The sequence below is a fragment of the Sapajus apella genome, unplaced genomic scaffold (genome assembly GCF_009761245.1).
Source record: "Sapajus apella isolate SASKATOON/1434 unplaced genomic scaffold, GSC_monkey_1.0 scaffold43, whole genome shotgun sequence".
In the NCBI taxonomy this organism is placed as follows: domain Eukaryota; kingdom Metazoa; phylum Chordata; class Mammalia; order Primates; family Cebidae; genus Sapajus; species Sapajus apella.
This window is the reverse complement of record NW_022436983.1, coordinates 17141319-17147497: the sequence shown is the minus strand read 5'-3', so window position 1 is coordinate 17147497 and position 6179 is coordinate 17141319. Positions and strand designations below refer to the sequence as shown.

Below are 6179 nucleotides of genomic sequence, written 5' to 3'. Positions count from 1 at the left end.
TTAAATGACCTGGATTTCCTCAGGACGGGCAAAGCCAGAGTGGTCTGGGGTGGGAAAGAGGAGGGACTGCAGGGCCTTCTAGAGACAGAGTCCAGAGACAAATTACATGGAACCTTCTCCCTGAGATTGTAGGCAGAAGCCATTGTGTGTGGCAGCAGTGCTCTCAGATGGCCTCTGTCCATCTGGCCTCCCTGACCCCCCACAGAGGCAGCACTGGGCACGCCGTCCCCCTCCCCAGGTAGGGAGAGTGCCCTGCGCTCTCTGCTCCCAGAGTGCTGCCTTCCCTCTGTATCATTGCATCTCAGACAACCCCTAGCACCATGAGGAAGCCAAGGCCCTGAGGGAGAGGGGACCCACCCAAGGCTGCACTATTGAGGCTATGACAGAGTTGGGGCGCAAACCTAGGGCTGTTTGTCCTCATTGAGAGAGGAAGCTTTCCACACCTGTTTGGATTCTTGGAGGATGAGACTAGTGGAGGCTGAGGGGAGGCCTCCTAATGGGGTCCCCAAGAGACAAGCGCCCCTGGTCACCTTGCTCCAAAGCCTTTTTTGGGGGAGGGTCTCACTCTGTGGCCTAGGCTGGAGTGCAGTGGCATGAACACAACTCACTGCCGCCTTCACCTCCCAGACTCGAGTGATCCTCCTACTTCAGCCTACCAAGTGGCTGGGACTACATGTGCCTGCCACCATGCCCAGATAATGTTTGGTATTTTTCATAGAGACAGGGTTTCGCCGTGTTGCCCAGGCTGGTCTTGAACTCATGGGCTCAAGTGATCCTCCTGCCTCAGCCTCCTAAGGAGCTGGGATTATAGGCGTGAGCCACCACATCCAGCCTCCAAAGCCTTTTCTGAACATTTCTGAGACAGAGGATGGAACACCAGTTGCCTCGGGGGGACCCTTCCCAGAGCGGACAGAGTGCACTTTCTCTTGCCGGTTATGTCTCTCCTCTTCCCCACCCTTCCCTGTTCCCAGGACACAGTGACAGGTGGTGGTGTTCTTATCTGCTGGTAATTAATGTTTAACATCTCCTCGGAGTTACTGGTTTAGACCCAACACCTCCGTGCAGAGGCACGGGTCTCACTGGACAGCACCCCCAGCCAGTTCACCCCAACATGCAGCCAAGTCAGCCGATGACTGCTACGCCTCTCCCCACCCACTGCAAATAAGTCCACTTCCTGTCGCTTAGGTCACAATTGGCCAAAGGTTAACTGTCTTCACCTTGTTTATTAGTAAAAAACAACCTAACAGGTGGGTTATTCTCACCAAGTAAGTGAGACCCGGGAGCTACAGAAGTATTTTATTAAGACCAGACACAGTGGCTCACGCCTCTAATCCCAGCACTTTGAGAGGCCAAGGCAGGTGGATCAACTGAGATCAGGAGTTCAAGACCAGCCTGGCTAACATGATGAAACCCCATATCTACTAAAAATACAAAATGAACCAGGTGTGGTGGCAGGCACCTGTAATCCCAGCTACTCAGGAGGCTGAGGCAGGAGGATCACTTGAACACAGGAAGTGGAGGTTGCAGTGAGCCAAGATTGAGCCATTGCACTCCAGCCTGAGCAACAAGAGTGAAACTCCACCTTATAAAAAAAAAAAAAAGCTTTTTATTAAGAGCCATAAATATCTCTTCCACTCACAGGACCACGAAGTTCTCTGCCCTCCTCCAAGTGGCATTTCAAAAACGATACAGGGAGGGTGGAGTCTGAGTGTCTGAAGAGAGGGGTGGATGGCTCCGAGTCTGTGACTCACCCCTCCTCAGTGGGGGCAGGGCTGGGCTGCATTGACCCCAGAGGTCCCCTGCCTCCCAGGCAGCCCAGGCCTGCAGATAGAGCTGAAATCAGCCAGAGGGCAGAGTGTCCACGTACCCCAGTGCTGGCTGGGGTCCTCGCCATTCCAGAGAGTCCTTGATCCCATTTCCAAGAATTTCCACAGCCCTGCCCTGCCCAGTGAGAGAGGTGATTCTCCAAGCTGTCACTTGCCTACAAGGGATGGCAGAGTCAAACCCAGGAATAGATGACTAGTAATATAATAGTAGCAGTAGTCAAAAGTCATAAGAAAGAGAAGGAAGAAGTCAACCGTGTTGCTTGGCAGTTTATGTATTAATCACTCGTCCTGCTGGTAACCTTCTCTCCATGATAGGTTGTATTACTGACATTTCGCAAAGGAGGAAAATGTGGCTCAGAGAGATTACTTGCCCTAGTTCATGAAAATCCCCTGGGAAGCTTTCTAAAAATACAGCTTCCCCAACTCCACCCCAGACCTGCTAAACTCATAGTTTCTAGGAATCTGGTTTTTTGTTTGTTTTTGAGGCAGAGTCTCCCTTTGTTACCCAGGCTGGATTGCAGTGGCATGATCACAGCTCACTGAAGCCTCCACTTCCCCTGGCTCAGGTGATCCTCCCACCTCAGCACCCCCAAGTAGCTGGGACTACAAGCATGCACCACCATGCCTGGCAAACTTTTGTATCGTTTGTAGAGGCGGAGTTTCACCACGTCGCCCAGGCTGGCCTCAAACTCCTGGGCTCAAGTGATCCTCCGCCTTGGCCTCCCAAAGTGATGGGTAGAATCTGTATTTTTGATAAACTTCTTTGGTGATTCCTCTCAAGCAAGCTGAGGGAGTGGTGCCCTTACACCATCACTTTCTCTCTCCATAGCCTCAAATCTGCTACCTAGAGGGACCCCCATTACATCCGCTGCTGCAATAGAGTTGAGGGTGGGGGCGCTGCATGGCCGTGATGCCTGCAAACCCCTGACCTCCCAAGCTCCCAACTCCAGGAACATACAGGGCTTGCTACAGAGCTTATAGCTTGCAGTGAATGCCAAGAATGAAGTACTCAGACAATTCCAGCTGACCGGGGCTAGGGAGTAGCTCTTCTGAGAGAGTCCACCCCAGCATCCATCCACTAAGTATTTATTAAAAGGGCTTGGGCCACGCGGGGTGGCTCACATCTGTAATCTCAGCACTTTGGGAGGCAGAGGTGGACGGATCATGAGGTTTGGAGCTCGAGACCAGCCTAGCCAACATGGTGAAACCCCATCTCTACTAAAGATACTAAAAATTAGCCGGGTGTGGTGGCACGCACCTGTAATCCCAGCTACTCAGGTGGCTGAGGCAGGAGAATCACTTGAACCTGAGAGGCGGAGGTTGCAGTGAGGCAAGATCACACCATTGCACTCCAGCCTGGGCGACAGGGCAAGACTTTGTCTCAGAAAAAAAAAAAAAAAAAAAAGTATTGCATTAACCGCAGACATCCACTAGATGGTCATTTGAAGTGAGTTGCTGAAGCACCTGTGACCTTGCACAACATCCAAGCTGCTTTCTCAGGAAGCTGTTTTCAGCGTTCCTTATCACACCACACACTCCACTCCCTGTCCTGTTTTCAGGGTCCAGGAGTTTCGATCCCATGCACAAATAACATACACACAGTGCTTCAGTATTTTTCCATGCCCAACCTCAAATGCCATGTACATAAGCTTGAATATGTTGCCATGGACCCCCCCAACCCCAACACTTGCCTGAGTTTCCACCCAGAGAATTGGGCCAGTGAGATTGGAGCTCCTCCAGATTCCCAACCAGCCAAAGCCTCTGTGTCCCTCCCAAATCTGAGTGTCAACCTGGACAAGGAGGTGCTGGTGGGACAACTCTGAGACCCCAGCCTTCTGCTCGGCCCCTTGGCTGATGGAGCCCATTTTCCCTTCCACTCTATGGAGGAAGGGGGCATAAGGAAGGTAAGTCTTGGCCAGTCTGTATGAGAACAACAGCAGTTGGAATTAACTGGGGTACAAGAGCAACAGAGGGAAGGAAGAGAGACTGAAGCAGGCACAGTGTCGCCACCTGCAGGGAGAAAGCCTCGGGCTTGGTTGCTATCGGAGAAATGGCGTGGAGGAGGTTCTGAACAGAATAGTCAGTTTGTTCCCTTTTTTTTTTTTTTTTTTGAGATGGAGTCTCACTCTGTCGCTCAGGCTGGAGTATGCAAGGGCACGATCTTGGCTCACTGCAACCTCTGCCTGCCGGATTCACCCAATTCTCCTTCCTCAGACTCGCGCGTAGCTGAAATTATAGCTGCTTGCCACCACGTCCGGCTAATCTTTTGTATTTTTAGTAGAGAAGGGGTTTCACCATGTTGGCCAGGCTGGTCCTGAACTCCTGACCTCAGGTGATCCACCTGCCTCGGCCTCCCAAAGTGCTGAGATTATAGGTGTGAGCCACTGTGCCCGGCCAGTTTGTTCTTAATGGTCACAAGGCCAGGAAAGGAAATAAAAGAGATAAGGAGAGGGGAGAAAGAAGAAAGATAAGCCAGGTACAATAGCAGGTGTTTTATACATTTAACGTCATCTGAGTCTCCCAACCATTCTGCAAGGCAGGCAATTGCTATAGTCTGAATGTTGGAGTCCCTAAAATTTTATATGTAGAAACTTCATGTAATAGTAGTAAGAAGTGGGGCTTTTGGAACTTCATGAAGCCTATGCCCTTAATAATGGGATGAAGAGGCCTAGCATGGTGATTCATGCCAATAATCCCAGCACTTTGGGAGGCCAACGTGGGAGGATCCTTGAGGCCAGGAGTTTGAGACCAGCCTGAGCCACATAGTGAGACCCTGTCTCTACAAAAAATGCAAAAATTAGCCTGGTGGGGTGGTGCGTGCCTATAGTCCCAACTACTCAGGAGGCTGAGGCAGAATGATCACTTAAGCCCAAGAGGTTGAGGCTGCAGTGAGCCATGATAGTGCTACTGCACTCCAGTCTGGGCAACAGAGCAAGGTCCTGTCTCAAAAAAATAAAATGAATGGGATTAATCCCCTTATAAAAGAGGTTGAAGGGGGCTGGGTGTGGTGGCTCTCACCTGTAATCCCAGCACTTTGGGAGGCCAAGGCCGGCAGATCACCTGAGGTCGGGAGTTCAAGACCAGCCTGACCAACATGGAGAAACCCTGTCTCTACTAAAAATACAAAAAAATTAGCCAGGCATGGTGGCGCATGCCTGTAATCCCAGCTACTCAGGAGGCTGAGACAGGAGAATTGCTTAAACCCAGGAGGTGGAGGTTGCAGTGAGCCGAGATTGTGCCACTGCACTCCAGCCTGGCAACAGAGCAAGATTCTGTCTCAAAAAAAAAAAAAAAAGTTGAAGGGCGTGCCCTCGCCCCTTCCACCACATGAGGACTCCATAGAGGTGCCATCTGTGAAGCAGAGAGAAGTCCTCACCAGACCTAAATCTGCTATCACCTTGATCTTGAACTTCTTAGTCTTCAGAACTGTAAGAAATAAACATCTATTATTTATAAATGACCCAGTCTAATGTATTTTTTTGTAGCAGCCCAAACGAACTAAGATAGTAACCATTCACTGATTCATTTTTAAATCAATGCGGCCACTCTGGCAGCCTGAGCAGTTTGGACAGTGAAGCGGTAGGTGGCTCCCCAGCTCCTCCCCACGCCCCCCCTCGCCACAAACACACACACACACACACACACACACACACACACACACACACACACATGACTGGGGTCGAGGTGGGGACTGTGTAGTAACTGCTGGGGTGGTGGAGGGACCAGAAGCCACACGTTGCTGTTCTAGCTGGTGACAGCTTCTGAGCACTAAACATCCACTTTCAGGTCATATTCCTTTCACTGCCTTCGTGAAGTCCAGGTGCCCAGTCTCACTGTCTCCGTTTTTCAGAAGGCAGTCAGTTCAGGGAAGCTGAGCGCCTTCCCCAGGGCATGCAGTCAGCCGGGGCAGAATTCAGATCAGAACTCCCGACAGCTGGGAACGCACACAGGATCTACCCTCCATACAAGCAGGCCTGAGCTGTTACCTCCTTTCCACTGTAACAGGAGCTCGGGTTGGGTAGAAAGGACCCAGCTGAGAGGAGGAGCAGTGTGGGGGGACGCGGGGGACAGCTCCACCTGTCGCTGCTGCCCAGCAGGCTGGAGACACAGAATGGCCCCTCCCCTTGGCCCTCCATCCCCCATGCCATAGTTCTCATCCATTGTCATCGTACTGTCTCAGCGCTGCTATATTTAAGGAGTGCAGGCTCCGAGATCGCATTCTTCTCCCGGTGCCCACTGAGCCAAGAACAAGAATAGAACAAGGACCCTCTCGACCTCTGGAATCTTCTCCCCAGAGACCCTTAAGTGGGCACGCTGCTTCTGTGAGTCACCCCCAGAAATCAGGGCTGGGGA

The 6179-nt window shown here is 51.5% G+C and overlaps 1 protein-coding gene across 3 annotated transcripts in view; it reads left to right on the top strand.

The window, feature by feature from the left end:
* Nucleotides 1-5900: 5900 nt before the first annotated feature.
* MYOM3 (myomesin 3) overlaps nt 5901-6179 on the top strand; it is a 58906-nt gene continuing 58627 nt past the window's right edge. For 2 of the 3 annotated variants that reach the window (XM_032300808.1, XM_032300807.1), the window contains exon 1: nt 5901-6148. The gene's annotated coding sequence lies outside the window, so the exon portion shown is untranslated. The remainder of the gene's footprint in view (nt 6149-6179) is intronic. The other variant, XM_032300806.1, reaches the window with a different exon arrangement.